The 17,488-nt window shown below is 40.9% G+C and overlaps 1 protein-coding gene across 1 annotated transcript in view; it reads right to left on the bottom strand.

The window, feature by feature from the left end:
* tenm3 (teneurin transmembrane protein 3) overlaps nt 1-11,904 on the bottom strand; it is a 182,603-nt gene extending 170,699 nt beyond the window's left edge. The window contains exon 1 of the mRNA XM_083978996.1: nt 11,804-11,904. The gene's annotated coding sequence lies outside the window, so the exon portion shown is untranslated. The remainder of the gene's footprint in view (nt 1-11,803) is intronic.
* Nucleotides 11,905-17,488: the final 5,584 nt, after the last annotated feature.

Below are 17,488 nucleotides of genomic sequence, written 5' to 3'. Positions count from 1 at the left end.
GGTGGTGGTGCGTTGAGACAAGTGGCTGTTTGTGTGTGTGTGTGAGAGAGAGTGGGCAGGGAGTGTTACAGTACATATGGCAGTCTGGATAATTGGTTGACTTAAGCTAACCCCCCTGCCAACATTAACCACATTAGTCCATATATTAGACATAAACCAGTGTTGTGTGTCAAATATGAGTGCGTAGGTGAGCTTGTGTGGATTAGTGTTTTTTTCTGTTCATCAAGACGAGAACGACACAGGAGCCCACGGAGTGAATGTGTGTTTATGTAAAATAAATAAATAAATAAATAAACACATCATCCCCTGCAAACAAATAAAAAGCATTTTGTCCCCCCGATGACAGATCACCACAGAATCACAGCTGCACAAATTGAAGACGCTGGCATGGCATGAATGAAGCACTTTGTGACATCCACCCAGAGACTCCGCCAGTTCTGAAACTGTGTAAAGATTTAAATCTGTGGTAGACTGCTGTCGGAGTTGTGTGTATTCTGACGGCAGGACAAATGATTTCACAGCTGCCTCTGCAAGGGCCAAGAGCCACAAGTAGAATCTTCTCACACACTAAATGTGGAGAGGCTCTTTGATCTACACTTTCAGGTGGAGATGTTTTTGGCATGAGCATCACTTTCCCCTGGCGCATCCTTTTTGGATTTGGCAGTGTACTGGCAAAAAGCCCACGTGGTAAATATAATATCACTTTTGGAAGGGGATGAAAAAAAAAAAGAAACTACAAAAAACTTTCACTGGCAGTTTTTGACATAGTAAAATAAATCAAAAGCAGAGTAACCACTGTTAACAAAATCATGGGGAAGTTCTGTTTTTTGTCTTTTTTCCCCCAGGGATCCCGGTGATAAGGAAATGGATGAGGTGTTGCCAGTGCCATAAAAAAACGAGACTTGATAAATCAGGCCTGACACATGCATTGTGATTTAAAAATGGAAATATTCCTTCGGAGAGTGCAATACCCATAATTCTTTGCCTTCTCAGCTTTGCAGCTGTGAGAGCAAAACAACACACATCAGGTTGCGGCATGGTGGAACTCTACTCAAACATGACCTCGATTGTCTTCAAAGTAGCAAGCGTTTGCTATGCAAGAATATCCCTTTTGATATGGTTCTGAAAAACCCACCAGCGTATGAGTTGTGTGTGCGTCTGCAGGTCAGGGAATAAGGATCTCCAAAACATTGCTTTCCTTTTATGCCGTGATCAGAGATGTGAGCTCAAACGGCTGTATGTGGTGGTGGTGGACTGGTTAGCTGTGGGCTAGCCGCTTACATTAGCCTACAGCTTACTTACAACGTGGAAAGATCTATAAAAAGAATGGAAAGACTGAACAAGTGATGAAGCCAATTCTGCCTGTAGCCAAAGCACAGTCAAATGTGTCGCTGCTCACTGTGCTCGCTGTGAGTTAGTGCAGCTTCATGTTCAATTGCTTTACTGTCACACTCAGACATTTTTTTCATAAGGCAGCAAAACAAATAATTCGGGATGTACCGAATCCTGATTTTTAGAGTTCTGCCGAATTCTGAATCCACTGTTTAAGACTCGACTAAATCCCAACCAAATCCCATCATCAGCCCATACAGTAAACACCGAACATCACCAAACATTTAAGCTTCAAATCATTCAGGATACAGGCTTTACTATTTTTTCTCACTCAAAACAAGAAAGAAAAAGACAAAAGAGTGAAATTATTTCCACAGAGCAGATTAAGTATAAACCTTCCAATAATCATTAGCGGTGTCATTTCGTTGACGTGCGTAGGGCACATGTGTGGGGTTTAGTTTAGTTGAGGTTCTAAGGTTTGGCAGAAACCGAACCCCAATTAAAAAGCCAGAAATTCGGCCGAACCGAATCTTGGATTCGGTACATCCCTACAAATAATTAACATAGACCACATTAAAACAGGTATCTGCTTTTATTGCTGTGGCTGATCGGTGTTTATATGTGGCCCGTTTGAAGAGCTCATTGTGAATCTGTAGTAATGTGATTATTTTCATGTCACGACTCAGTCAAAAAAAACAACCAGTTACTTTTTTTTAACGTTATGCCTGATCGGTGTGTAACTGAACGTGTGCAAACAATATTTCACAGAAAACCCTGGTGACGTGTGACACCGTGTGTTCCGCTGAGTGAAAAACACCACGTACTCTTAATGTGACAGGGTTTTGTCATTTTGTCAAGAGCTCATGTGTAAATAAGCAACAACAGTTACACAACTGTGTGTAGTGCTGCTGAGATCCCTGCTTGGCATTACCATGCATTACATTATGCTCTGGTGATCAACTACTTCCTGCAGCACGACAGTAGTGGCGTGTGAATGACATGAGATCCTGCCTTCACTGCAGCTGTATTTATGAAGTTATTGGATACAGAGCTGTAAATACAATATAAGAAAAAGCCATTTTGCATTTAAGTTCAGTATTCAAACTCATCACACAGGGGGCAAAGTGTAACTATTTCTCCTCCGGCCTGAATAGAGGAAGATACACGTCTAAGACATTTTCTGCTCAAGTGGAAAATCCACTGCTTCGCAATCACTATTAGTGACTGCACGTAATACTGACATGCTCCTTCTCTAAATGATAGAAACCTAAAGGCACACAACACAAACAACTCAGTGATTAGACCCTGAGATAAGGGTGGAATTTAAGATCGTAGCGCTGCAGTGATTCTTTAAATCCACCAGCAGTGAGCAGCCACACTGTCACATTGATTTAACAACACCCCCCCCCACCACCACCACCATCCACAACCTTATTTACCCCTCTGTCTACCCCCCCCCCCCCCCCCCCCCCCCAATACATCTGCAGTGACATTTCCTCAGGACGTCAGAGACAGCAGCTCCTGATTCAACCACTAAACTAATGCATAAAATGAGAGGATGAATAAAAATATGAAAGAACACGTGTTCACATGCGGCCACTAATGCACACACACTCATACAATAACACATGTGTAAATGATGAGCTGATCACATAACAGATAACACTTATCCAAAGTGAAGCCACACACATAGCGACGATCTGATCGCCTGTTGTCTCATTGTGTGTGCGTGATGTGTGCACAAAAAAAAAGAAAAAATGCTTTCTTCTGTTTTGTGTTGAGCTATCACCATGACAATCAGTTTTAAGGTGGAGGAAGCATAATACTGCATTAACAAAAGCACATATGTCAGCGCAGGTCACACTGTAAGCTGACCCCCGTGTCCTGTTGGGATGGTGAACTTGCCCGGCTCCTGACACAACATGACCAAACAAAAGAGATGGAGAGAGGTGGGAGGAGGGGTGAGAGAGCACGAGGGGGGTGTATGAGGGGTAGCCATAAAGAGAACACAGGGAGTGCGTGTGTGTGTGTGTGTCTGTGTGTGTGTTTACAGCACTGTGTAAAGAGTTGACACTCAAACATCATTCGCTCAGATGGCTCTTCACTTGGTTTACAGTGACTTCACTATTTTTATAAACTCAAATAAAACTGTCAATAATATTGGTGACTGTTGTATAATAAAAAATAATAATAATTTAAATTTAAAAATTAACCAAATAAATGTTGCAGTCTTTAAACAAATAGAGAATGTATATTGCTTTCTTACTATTAAAATTATTCCTCCTGTTTTTTTTTTCATTCACTCCATTCTCTCCTCCCCCACGCTCTGCTCTTTCTCCACAGAGGTTTTGGTTTGAGTGAAAGGATAGAAGACTGTTAACCTCTGTGTGATAATTTCCTTTTTTCTTTTGTCCTCACTCCACCCTTTTAATTTTACTGTGTCCCTGAGAGAGAAACGCACTGCAAATTAAAAAGAAAGATAAAAAAAGAAGAATAAAAAAACACTTGTAAAGGCAAAGTGTGTCGTAAATTAAGAAAATATATTCATCCGTTTGACAACACGTGCGCTCACAACACGTGCAGATAAATAAATGCACTTTAAAATCAGACAATCATGTAACACTTACAGTAAGTGTTTCCTATAGAGCATTGTTTGGTCTAAAACATGTATTATGACATCCACTTTAAGATGTCAAGTTTGTCTAAAGACGATGGAAAATAATGTCTTTTCACATCGATTTTGCCTTAAGATGACAAAAATTGCCATGTGTACACACAATTTTTGAATGTCTACAGGCATTTAAGTCAAGCAAACACAACAATTCATGAATTGGACTTCAACCGTGTCCATAGTATCCACTGGAAACTCTTGTGTTGTGTTGTGGTTTTGGGACTGAATTTGCAGCACATCTCTTCACTTGCCTGTGTTTCCTTGAGCTGCAGTGCGCCGAGCTCAGGGCCACCGTGTAATTTACATATATCTGCTCTACACAACACAGTCAGCAATCAGCTGCAGAAGCCTCAGGACACAAAAACATACACACACCCAAGGATTTAAGGCCTGTGATTAAGCTGTTAAATGTCCACCTATCCACCAGCTGACTGCGCTTCAAGTCGTTCACACACTGCCCTGCCCTGTGGGTTTTCAAATGAACTGTGAGAGAGTGTGTGGAATAAGTTCAAATGATACAGGACATGACAAACTCTCCACACACCTTAGCAGACCCCCCACCCCCAACAGAAAAAAACGTTTGGAACAAATTGTAGCTGGAGATGAAAAGTGGCGATGGGGTGAAGGGGTTGTGACTTTATTTGATCGTTATTCCTGAGAGCGACAGAGGGGGTGGAATGAATCCAGTGAAATGAGTCAGACCAGGGCCTCACAGCTCAGGGCATTTACACCCACATCGTCTGCACCCATCCTCAGTTGCGTCTTCCTCTTCATTCAAAATATATTTACATGAATGATACAAATTAGCAAATGAGTTGTCTGCAGCTTGATGTGTGAAGTTTCATCCTAAAACAAACAGGAGTGATGGCTCCCTGCAGGACGCCTCGCAGCAGAGAAGATAAAACACAAAGCTGCACTACAACAACAGAAATACACTGCCACACATGCACGCGCACACACTCACACACACACTCTAATCATCTCTTCCCACACACACACACACCACCACCTCCAGGTGCTCATGGTTCATTTTCCCATCACATCGTCTGTCTTCATTTCCCAGAGCAGCTAGATAAGAGCTGAAAGGAGCCCGCTAGTGATACAAGGGTCCTGTGTCTCCCCCTGTGTATGTGTGTGTGTGGTGTGTGTGTATTTTGGCACGATGCTAGTCAGTAATCTTCCTTTTTTCAGTTTGCTTGTATTTATCCACTCCTGACATGAACTTCTCCAATAATAATATTAACTCCACAACTCCTACAATCCAGTCTTTAATGGTCTGACAGTGATCCAGCGGGTACAGCTCCTCACATACAGACTTAATTATCACTTATCTTACGTTCAGCTTTTATCTGAGGTGGCACTTAATGTTGTGGAGGTCACATTATTCTTCATGTAAATGAATCCTGGTTATTATTCACTAAAAAAAAGGTTTTAAGACAGCGAAGAAATGATGTAAATGGAGGAAGACGTAGAAGTAGACAGGAGGTTTTCTTCTCACCTGTCTTCAAGTGCTGCTCTCTGGGGCAGCTTTCACTAAAGTAAGGTCTATTGAATTGAATTGAATGGAATTGAATTGGATTGAATTGAATTGAATTGAACTGAACTGAAAGTAAAGAGTGAAGAGGATGAGAAGACAGTGAAGGGGGGAGAGCAAAAGAGAGGGGGGGGGTGAGAAAGGGGATGAAGAGGAGGTGTGTTTGCAAACCATCTGGACTCAGTCTCTGATAAGAAACATTTAGTCAGCGCGCACCTCATCACTCAGCCCGCCCCCACTCCTTTTTTCTTTCAGTCCTGTGTAAACTATTCTGAATCTTCCAGTTCTCTGTTCTAATTCTCTCTTGGTTTTTTTTTTTTCTCCTGCACTGACATCCTGTTGTGGTAGAAATGAGTGAGAGTGAGAGAAAGACTTCATCTGTAGAAGTGGAGGAGAGCAAAAGTTCAGGAGCTCTTGTGGCTCACACACAGTGAGCACTAAGAGAAAGTACACATGTACAAATACACTGGATTAGGGTTAGGTTCAATACACAGTAATAATTACAAAATATGGGATTTAATTTAAATTATTATTATTATTATTATCATTATTATTGTTGTTGTTATTGTTGTTGATGATGATTAAAAGTATCACTTGATATATTACTGTGATGTGAATTACTTATTAACTTTTTAATCAAGTTAATGTAGTAGCAGTAAATTTAATTCACTGGTTAAAATAATTAATTTTGTGATGGGCAATTTTACTATTTCTGAAGTGTTACAGGCTAAATATATAAATAATTAGAAAAAATAATGTGTGTGTTTTATTTCATAATTTTCTAATAGGCTTTTTAGTAACTGTTTTGACTAATTGTGACATCATTGTCGTTGTTCAATTCAAATTCAATTCAAATTCAATTCAAATAACTTTATTTTTCCGTTAGGAACTTCATCTGCAAAGAGCGCCCATGCCACATGCAAAAACATTGAAATAACACATTACAAATAATGGTATATTTTGGATTTAAAATATACGGTATGTGAACTGCTTGTTAATTACAAGCTGAATTACAGCTTGAATACAAGCTGATTTAAATGTTCAGTAACAGCAGCTGCAGTCTCTTTATACAGAGCTCTGATGTTATAGTCCTGATATGCACCAATTTAGAAAATATATATAATTCATAATAAAAAGGAAACTTTCATCTTCTTTTGATTTGTCCTTCATGCTGAAATGAGAAGTAACTTGTGGTTTTATAATTTGTGTCTTTAAATCAGTGATGAGAATGTGGTGCTGTGCTGTCTGAAAAGAAAACTTACAGACAGCAAACAGACACACACTGTTAAGATTATGCACCATCTCTTTCAGAGATGTATAAGGTGTGTCACACACAAGTATAGATTACCCTTAACAGGTAGGTACACACACACACATACGGCTTCACACAGTAGCCCACACACACACACACACACACACACACACACACAGCCTACAATAAATACACATTACAGCTATACTCTGATGATGAATGAACTATAAATGTCCTTGTGTGTAATGAAAAGTCCTAAAACAAGTAATTATGGTCAAATTGGTATGAATGAGTGAGACCTTTATACAACCCCAAGTGAGTGTGGTGTGTGAACTATTTCAGATCCTTGCAGCTGTTCATGCTAAAGAACACTGTTATACACTACATTACATGTGTGTGTGTTGAGGACATTTTAGAAATAATTTAAACAGATTTTTTCTGAGTAGAAGCCCCATCGAGGTCCATCAAGAAAACTTGCAAGGGCAAACCACTGACTTGCATTCATTCCTTAACTCCTGTTTCAAAGTGATGTCACTCCTCTGATGACTTTCATCATTTTCCTAGCTTTGAAACACACACACAGACACACACACACACACACAGACGCCTATATCGCAGACACACAATCTATCTCACACAACGCTCTCAAAGGCCTTGTTGCTAGGAGATAGTGCTCTATTTGTGGAGAGAGAGCGAGAGAGAGACATAGAGCGAGATATATGTATGGGGGGTTGTTGTGACTGTCGATCATTTTGTGTGTGTGTGTGTGTGATTGTGCGACTGTATGCCAAAGCAGAGCAAGAGCATGATAAAGATAAACTAAAGAAAAGTGCAGGAGGAAACAGGACGAATCTCACATGACACATCTTCATGTCCTCTCAGGCAACCACACACACATGCACACACGCGCACACACACACCAGTAACTTGGCTCTCAAACCTGTACCAGAAACACAACAGTGGCCAGGACAATGTGTGTGTTTCAGTGGCCCACGCTTGGTCGCTCACATGAATGCCTACATATACATGCAGGGACATGAACACCAGTGTGTGTGTGTGTGCGCGTGTGTGCTTCCAATTGCAGCAGTGGTGGGATCCAGCAGGTCATATAATGGTTGGCTGCTCACATTGTCTGCCCCAGCAGTCGCTCACACATACTGTCCCTTTAATCTGGACATACATCTATTATTCTGTGACAAACCCTGCAGAGAGAAAAAAAAACCTTATCTGAAACACTGTGACCAGAACACCACGGCTACAGGCTGAAACTTACATAAGCACATGGGCACTGCCTCCACACCGTCCTTCTATGAACAACAAACATCAAATTCCATCATAAAACCACAGTCAGAAGAGACACTTATGTGAAGAGACGACGGTATTGGGATTTTTATTGATATACTAACTGATTGTGAATAGCTGGTACTGATAAGTGCACTCAGACTGCAGCCGCTTGGATCCCTGTGTTGTTGTATGTTCTACTACTATGTGCAACAATTTATTGTGACTTTAAAACTCTACAACATATTGTTCTGTATTTCTTTACCCTGACGGCTCGTCCTTGGACTGATACAGATACAGCTGTCTTAAGTCTTAACACATTTAGAAAATCACTAAATAGGAAAATTGTGCTACCCTCAAGCTGCACAAAAGACCTCTGTCAAAACTTTTAATCATGAAAAAAAGGCCTTTAAAGGAAACAGTCTGTTACACACTTGAGTATTAATTATCATGAATCATGCTCCTCAAGTGTAGCTGGTAGATTTGAGAATTTGTTGTCAAATAACTAAAAATGCTGCCAATTAAAAGTTGCTCAGTTCACTTCAGATTTTTTCAATTGCTAAAAAATAACAAGAAAAGAAAACAAGACATATTTTTTTTCACATTGTCACATCCATCCAATTTGAAGCTACTTTGTTTTCCATTTAATTTTAAAATGTTATTTAGTCATATTAGAAAGCAGTAGTATTCAAATCCCTTTGTAGTGTGTTTTCCATCAAGCTATGACCTCACACACGTTTTATATGTGCAGGGTAAGACTTACAATGATGTGTGAAGGTGCTCCATAATCATACAGGTAAAAACTAACTTTACCAAATGTTCCTTTTTGTGGTTCTTTCCATTGTGCGGCAGCAGCTGTGTGTGCTGACTGACTCACTGCTTTGTCTCTCACAGCGGTTGGTCTGAAACTCTCATTCCTGTGAATCCTACTAAAACATTCCTGAGCAGCACAGAAAACCCAAATGTCTGCACCAAAAAAAAAAAAAAAAGATTCAAAATTAAAAAAAAAAAAATCACCATGACAAACATGTCAAACATATCCAGTAAAATATTAATGTGCAAAGACTTTAATTACAGGGTGGCTGTCAGTTTCTTAATATTATTCGATGCCACACATATTAAAATCATCCATTAAAATCTCACCCACTCGTATTACACACAGCCAGTGTACATACTAAAGAAAACACTGCTCCTTAGCATCTGCTGCACCCTTCTCCTTTCTAGTGTGAGGATGCAAATACTGGAGGGTTATATTGGTTAAGCTAATTGTTGTTGTTTGTGGAACAACAAGTTGCCCTTGTTACAAAATATGAGAGCACCTACAAAAAAATATATTTGCAAATTACCATTTGACCTTAAGTGCAGATCAGTCTATGAATTTGGTGTTTCAAAAGACATATGTGGTTTTATATACTTGCATGACACTCTTTTATTCTCACTCTGACGTCTTATCATCCCATATACTCCTGCTGGAATCTTAATCAGTTACACATGTTCCTCTCTCTCTCTCTCGTTGCCTCTGCCCTCTTTTCTTTACGATCTGTCCATCCACAGTCGTTTTTAAGCATGTTTCCTCTTGCACTGACAGTTTAATTCCTTCAATCCATCACCTACTTCCTTTTTCGCTTCGTTACTCACACGCACGCTCTCAGGAGCATCGCAGAATTTATGTTTGTAATTGAAAAAGTAGAACTTCAGAAGGAGAAGACAGAGAGAGAGAAGAAAGAGAGGGAGAAAAGAGAGACAAAGTGGTGCGCGCACACACACACACACGGAGAGAGAGAGAGAGAGAGAGAGAGAGAGAGAGAGAGAGAGAGAGAGAGAGAGAGAGCAAAATCTCTGTGCCTGGAAGTGATTAAGCAAAAAGCAAAAGCCTGTCTTTCCTCTGTGTATCTGAGCAGCAGCACAGCGTCCAGCCACCATAACCCTCATCTCACACCCACACACACACACACACACCTTTCAAAACACAGAAAAGCAGAGGCAATAATTTGCCAGAAAACCAAATCAGATCCTTGGTGGCTTCCTGAGTTCCACCATCTTTTTACTTTTAAATACACTTCACTCAACATCAAGTACAAATGCTCGTGTGAAGCTTTACCATTTTAAATTCATCATTTCATTACACATCAGATCGCAAGAGTTAGGTTTACTTTGGTGCTGTGGATCAATTGTAATAAAAGAAAAAAATAGTTATAGTAATAATAATAGAGTTAGTAATAGAGTTGTGCTCTATAACACAAAACGCACATGAAGATGTTGTGTTTTTAAATAAATAAATAAAAATAGTTCTTTGAAGCCAATCTTTGAAAGTAAAAAAATTACAAATCCCTATATTATTTATCCCTCTTTTTCATTTTGAATCTATGTCTGAGTTATAAATTCCAAGAGTGAGTCAAAGAGCATTGGGTCAGTGTTGAACAGTCACAAATTAACTTATAATTGATTTTAAAAAATGTGCTGAGAGATTTGACCTTTATCGCCGACATGAAACCTGGTGTTGTAAATTCATCACATCAGTTGATACAGGGCCTTTTAAAGAAAAAAATGGCATTAATGAATCTGTATTAATGGCTGTCGACCTCATGTCGATCGCTGCTCTCAACTTTCCTCTCCACCGTGCTGATGGGAGGAGTAACAGCAGAGTTAAAAAGTGTTTCACCAGTAGACACGGGCACCATTTCGTCTCTATGTAAACAGGAGCAATTATAAAAGAAGAAGATGAGGCAGGCAGGGGGGGGGGGGGGGCACTTTGGTGACTTTGACTGACAGCAGTGTGTCCTGAATGTTTCTCATTATGTCCTCTTCATTGATTGGTACCATAATTAAGGTAATACACCCATCTCCTCTCCCTTTGAATGTTGCCTCTACGTAATGGCCTCAAAATCAAAACCAGACCTTGAAGCTAATGCTCACTATATGATTAACCACTGAAATATTTATACATGTGTGTGTCACTTTGTGTGTGTGTGTGAGTGTGTTTGTGCCTCCTGAGGACTGTAGCACAGAGACAAAGGCAGTAGTCACTACTAGTTGATTGGCAGCCCAGGCAAGGAGAAACCGACAGTGATTTAGATGAACACAACCTGATGTATGCAGGCACCGCACTGGTTGGTGTGTGGAAGCAGTGAGTGACTGAGTGGAAAGAAGAGAAGAAAAGAAAAGAAAAGAAAAAAAGAAAGAAAGAAAGAAAAAATAGATTGACTGCTTTTGCACGACTGACTGTCGCTTACACACTAACTTGCTGCTCGATTCAGCCGAAAAGTCTTTAGTTCAGTCAGTGTGACCTAGAGAAAGGAGGAAAGAAAAACAAGAGCGAAAGAGAAGAAAGAAAAATCCCCCACCTTTCATGCCTGTCACTCTCTTCCTCCACTTTCTCAACAAATCAAACTATTAGGCCTCAGTTTGGCACAATTTTAACCCCCCCCCACCCCCCCTCCCAACCCACAAACACACACACACAGAGAGAGAGAGAGAGAGAGAGAGAGAGAGAGAGAGAGAGAGTTGTTGCCAGTGTTGTTTTTGTCAATGACTTTACACTCAGCCAAGTGAATTCACACAATGAGAGGCAAGTGACTGGAGATCAAGCAATTTCCCAATGCTTTCACAGGCACAGTTACACAGGCGCGCGCGCACGCACGCACGCACACACACACACACACACGCACGCACGCACACCACAATGTGTCGTTTGAGGAACAGGAGAGAAAGTAAATTGGATCCAGTTGTCTACCTTGTCTGTGTGAGTACTCCAGTTTCGCCCGCGTTAAAGAGTTAATGCTCCCAAAAATCACATATGATCCGCACAGGCAGCATCTACACTGGAGTCGCCGAGCTGCCGCCGCTGCTGCTGCTGCTGCTGCTGCTGAGGGGGAAATAACATTACACCTCCGTCCCTGCTTTCCTCTCCTCTCTTCTTTAGGGAAAACAGGTAAAAACCGCCCGTGCCGTCTGTTCTCTCTCTCTCTCTCTCTCTCTCAGTTTCTTTTTAATTTTTCTCGTTCTCTATCTGTGGGACTGCCTCAGTCTTCTCTCACTTCTTGTTCCTTCTCCTCCAGCCTCTGCGCTCCAAGTGAGTGCTCCAAATGCACGGAGCGGGTAAAAAAAAAAAAAGAAAGAAGAAAAAAGACACAGTGCTCCTTCTCTCTTTTCCCGTGCTCCTTCTTTTCTCTCTCTGTCAGGTAGAGAACATGCAGTTTTCTCCTCCTTTATTCTCTGCACACCGACTCCTCTCCCTCTGCCTGCCGCTGCCTCTCGGTGTGTGTGAGTGTGTGCGTGTGAGAGAGGGAGAGCCGCCTTCTCGCCTGCTTCTGCCACTTCTGCGGTGTGTATGCGTGTGTGTGTCTCTCTCTCTCTCTGTGTGTGTGTGTGTGAGTTAGTCCGCCTCGCTCAGTCTCTCTCTCCCCTCGGTAAGTTTGGAGCTCTCTCGCTGGCTGAGCGAGGAGGGGGGCGGAGCCGCGAGGACATAGGGAGCAGAGGGAAGAATGGGATTGGCTGGCACAGGAGGGGAAGGCTCCGCGCGTGTGTGTGTGTGTTGGGGGGTTTACAATCGTGGAAGGAGGGGCTGATTTTTTTTTTCTTCTCCTTTCTGCATTTGGAGGCTGGAGGTGACGATGTCTGGAGAGAGGAGAGCAGGGGCACTCCCTCTCTTTACCCCCCCCCCCCCACACACACACATACACACACACACACACTCTCTCTCTCTCTCTCTCTCTCTCTCTCTCTCTCTCTCTCTCTCTCTCTCTCTCTCTCTCTCTCTGCATTCTTTTGCTCTGATCTCCCCGATTTCCCGACCACATATGTATTCATAGCACAGCAACTACACGTCTCAGCCGCTCACACATGAACTCTCTCTCTTTCTCTGTGTGTCTGAGTGTGTGTGTGAAAGAGAGAGAGAGAAGTTGGACTTTAAGGCTTCTGTGTGAACCAAAGGTAGTGAGAGAGGAGAGGGAGTGACTGGGCTCAACAATAAGGGATTCGGTAGCAAAGGAGCATAAATGTGATACACAAGGACACACGCACACATAGGCTACGTGCACGTTCTCGGGGTCTCGGGTTTGAGATGTGTTGACACTGTGTTCATGAGTGAGCCGAAATGCCATTTCCCAAGTGTACATGTTGACATTGAGACTGAATAAAAAATAATGTCAAACAACATAGTCAAACGTTCTTGTGTGTGTGTGTTTGTTTGTGCGTGTCTGCATGTGTCTGATCGAAGACACAAAGGAAACTGGATTCAATTCAGGTTGCAGCCGTGGACGTTTTACTCCGAGAGTTTAACCTCTTGTAGGTCATGATCAACCAAACAGCCGCTGAAAGAAACATGGATGTGTGTTTAAAGAAAGATCGTGTGTATGTATTTTGTGGAAGAGTGTGTGTGTGTGTGTGTGTGTGTGTGTGTGTTGTAGTGCGTGGGAGTGTATGTATGATTTACATAGTTTTGATATTTGACTATTTAAATAATTTAATCATTTAATTAGTGTGTGTGTGTGTGTGTGTGTGTGTGTGTGTGTGTGTGTGTGTATATATATATATATATATATATATATATATATATATATATATATATATATATATATATATATATATATATATACAGTGTGTGTGTGTGTGTGTACACATTACAGGTAGGCTAATACACACACAGAGAAAGGAATGCACACGTCACAAATTGAAGAGATTTTTTAAAACAATGAAACTGTAAAAAAAGAAAAAAAAGAAATTGTATATGCCATTTTTTTTCTTTTTTTTTTCTCTGTGGATAAACAGACATATATTCCAAAGTGTAAAGTACAATATTTCATTCTTCCCTTGATAATTCATCTAAGAATCTCTAAATTGTTCTAAAAATTATAAATATAATATGGTTAATCATAAAGGTCCAACACAACAAAATAAGACTACTGAACCACTAGACATTTAGTATTTATACAGTGTGTGCCTATGGCCTTGACACACACATATCAGGCATTTAAATAATAAAACAGCTTCAACATCAAGTTATTTATTGAGCTATAACATTTTTACTGAGGAGGCGTAACATCATTCCACTTGAGGACGAGGGGATGACCGCTCAGAGATTGTCGATGAAGGCTGGATAACTTCTCCGTTCTCTGGACCAGGTATGATACCGACTCCATGTCTTCCCCCAAATATCATATCTAAATGTATTTTTAGTGGTGGGTAAAAAAGACTGGGAAACACACAGAGTGTCACAAGTTAAGAGGACGCACATTACGCTTGCATTTCCGATGCAAGCCTATACGAACAAAATAATGAGGAGGGAAACACTAAGAGAGATTCATAGTCTTAAGTTCGCCGTACGTACAGTCCAAAATTTGCATCAAGTCAACAGCTACAATGTCCACTGCAGCTTTATTTCCCCGGTGTGCACTAGAGGTTTATAACCCCCGTCCAAGACCTAACAAAGCAGAGCTCTGTGTTTCCTACGGAGGCAGAAAGCTGCCGTACACCTGGGCAACAGAACAAGCCTTTCTCAGAGTGAAATGGACGCAAGACTTAGTTCACGCTTTGATATGAAATTCAAGTGCTCTGTTTTTTGATTAGTCCTGTGCTTCCCAGCACTTCAGCAGCATGAGAAGCACTACACTCCATATTCTGCATAGTTCACATTGAGCTACACTCTTTCCCATTGTATTTCTGATGTGGATTTTTTTTTTATCATATTGTTATCCCCAGTTTGCTGTAACCTGACACAATCTACATTTCAAAACATTGGTCATCACACTAATACAATGAGTCACTTTTGCTGTGACTCCTACTATACTCACACCAACTTGCGGTTTCATTTAGTCATATGGAGACAGGATTGTTATCACACATCAGTCAGGTGATGCCTCTGAGGATGTTTTCCTTGGCATTGGTTGACTCACGACTGAGACCCGGCACTGCAAGGACATGCACTTTCAATGCATTCTGTGTGTGTATGACTGGAGAAATATCATCCACTTAAAGCAAATTATCACTACTATTTTTCCTTTTTCAACAAATTATCATTGTTAACCATTGGCCTTTGGTAAGTGCCAAAACACGATTAATCTTGAGTTCCACTCAAGAAACAGACACTAGTTTGTCTGTTTTGTTAACTTTAAATCACCGACTCCCCCGAGACATTTCCCATCATTCATGTTCTTTCGACACCTACGAATGGCAGCACACAAACTTCCTGCACACTCAACACCGTTTTCTTGAGACTATCTAGCTTTCATCAACTATCTTTTTTCTTTCATTAGTCCGAACACGGTGATGGAAAACCAACACTCACAACAACAAAGACCTGAGGTCAAACACAGGGCTAAGTGATGGGCAACAACTTCAGAGCTGCAGCTGGAAAACTGCCTGTTCAAAGTGGTGTGGTGGTGCCTGCAGCGGTGCGATGGCTCTACAATTCATTTATGCCCCAAATTGTTTAGGTGGTAAAGTGACATACAAAACTACTCCTGCCAGTTAACCTAACTGCTGCGTGACTTCAGGGGGTACATATTGTTACGACATTAATTATAGCCACAGAGGAGATATAGATTTTTACAATCGATACTTTCTCACAGACTGTGGGTGAGACATTTACATCTTTATATATTTTAAAGTGAGCCGTTTCCTAGGTCTAATGCATGACTTTAAAATGGATTCAGCATGAGGCAACTGTAGTGTTTCACCAAGAGTTTAGTTTCAAATGGCACTGCTGATTTGAAAATAAAATACCTCAGACCCACAATGTGACATTTCTCAATACAAGTTCATAAATCAACTTCCAGGAAGCAAATATTGCCCCAGTGATTGCAGCAGATTAGCAAGAGTATTTTTAAACCTAGAGCACATCCCAAAGTTGTTCTCCCTAAAATGAAAATCTAGTGATAATCTGTTCAACTGAATATTACCTCAAAGTCAAATTAACCTCCTAGGATCTGCAGGGAGTTATTAACCAGCATTGCAGGTAGGTGGCAGGCCTCCTGTTTCTTTTCTTATCCATTTTTAACCCCCCTTGAGAAAGACAAAGCAGAGGAACAACCCCCCCCCCCCTGCCCTGCTACAGACCTTACGCTCTTATCCTAACCAATCATCATTCCCCATGCCTAAACCTAAACCAATAAATGCATGATGGCAATGAGTGCAAGCCAATCAGAGGCAGGGGAGGCTGTGTGTCATGCCGTAGCCATCCTAGGAACAAAAATGGGCTTGCAGCACATTACTGAACGAAACACATCAGAGGGAATTTACAAGTGGGTATATGCAAAGCCAACTGCAAAAATAAGTGGGTACACGGTGTCTGCCTGTGTACACCCGGCTCTACATCACTGCCTGCCTGGTCAGCTTGTGGAGTGTCACCTTTAAAATGAATTTTAAAAAATGAATTAAAAAAAAAATCACTAAAGGACCTAATAATTTTTAATAGGCTACAAATGAAGGGGGGCTAAATTAATATGCAACAATTCATGAAAATACATAAGGAGGAGCAGCTTAAGTGAACGTCAGTACATTTCTATCGCTTCATTCACTTCTGAAATATAAGATATGCTTGTGCCCAAAGAACTAATTTGGTCGTGACACAACCTACACACTGCCTAAATATTTTATGAATCTATACATCATTATCACCATCACATATACACACACAAGATAATGATATAAGCATTAGCTGGAGGTTAATGGAGTATTGATTTTGGCATGGAGGCCACTGGCAAGGATGTGTGGGTATAAAGTGTGGAATTATCCTTAATCCTCAACGCTGTTGCTTTTATTATTGTATTTAAATTTTTGAATATTTCACATATTACACAATGTATGTACTATGTCTATGTATGTCACTCTGTGCTGTAAATACTTTCTTTCATTGGCCAGGGGTCCTGCTCAGGGCTATCCTGCTTCAGCACATTGGAAGTCAGGGAATGGGCGTCTGCCAATAACTGAGTGTCATATTAGCCTATGAGTAATCTCACACTGACCAGGACCCTTGCCAGCGAATGAACTAATGGTGTAAGAAGCAGATTCAAATGATATGTTATTTTACTAAAAAACACAAAGGTTCTGGAAAGATTGTGGCTGCTGGTGTGCAAAGGGTTTATTGTCTTTCTCGTGGGGGTTTTGTTGTAGTTAAAGATTTCAGAGTTTCCCCCCAGTAATTGCGGATGACAGCCCGGTGGTTTGGATTTCCAGTGTGAAGAAAAGGATGGCTGACTGTGAAACTGAAACCTTCCTATGTAATAAATGAGTAATGAGTATTAAACATTCCAAGCTGTTCCTTTAAAGTCAGTCCAAAGTCAGCGTTGCGTAGCATTTCAAATCAATAAAAACAACACAATCGCCAGTATAAACCGTGCTGTTACAGCTATTTTGGAATGGCCAAGGTTTTAAAAACATAAGACCCATAACACGGTTTTACAATTCACAGAAATTGTGA

Source organism: Trachurus trachurus (assembly GCF_905171665.1).
Source record: "Trachurus trachurus genome assembly, chromosome: 1".
In the NCBI taxonomy this organism is placed as follows: Eukaryota; Metazoa; Chordata; class Actinopteri; order Carangiformes; family Carangidae; genus Trachurus; species Trachurus trachurus.
The sequence above is the reverse complement of the archived record's forward strand: the minus strand, read 5'-3'. Positions and strand labels throughout refer to the sequence as shown.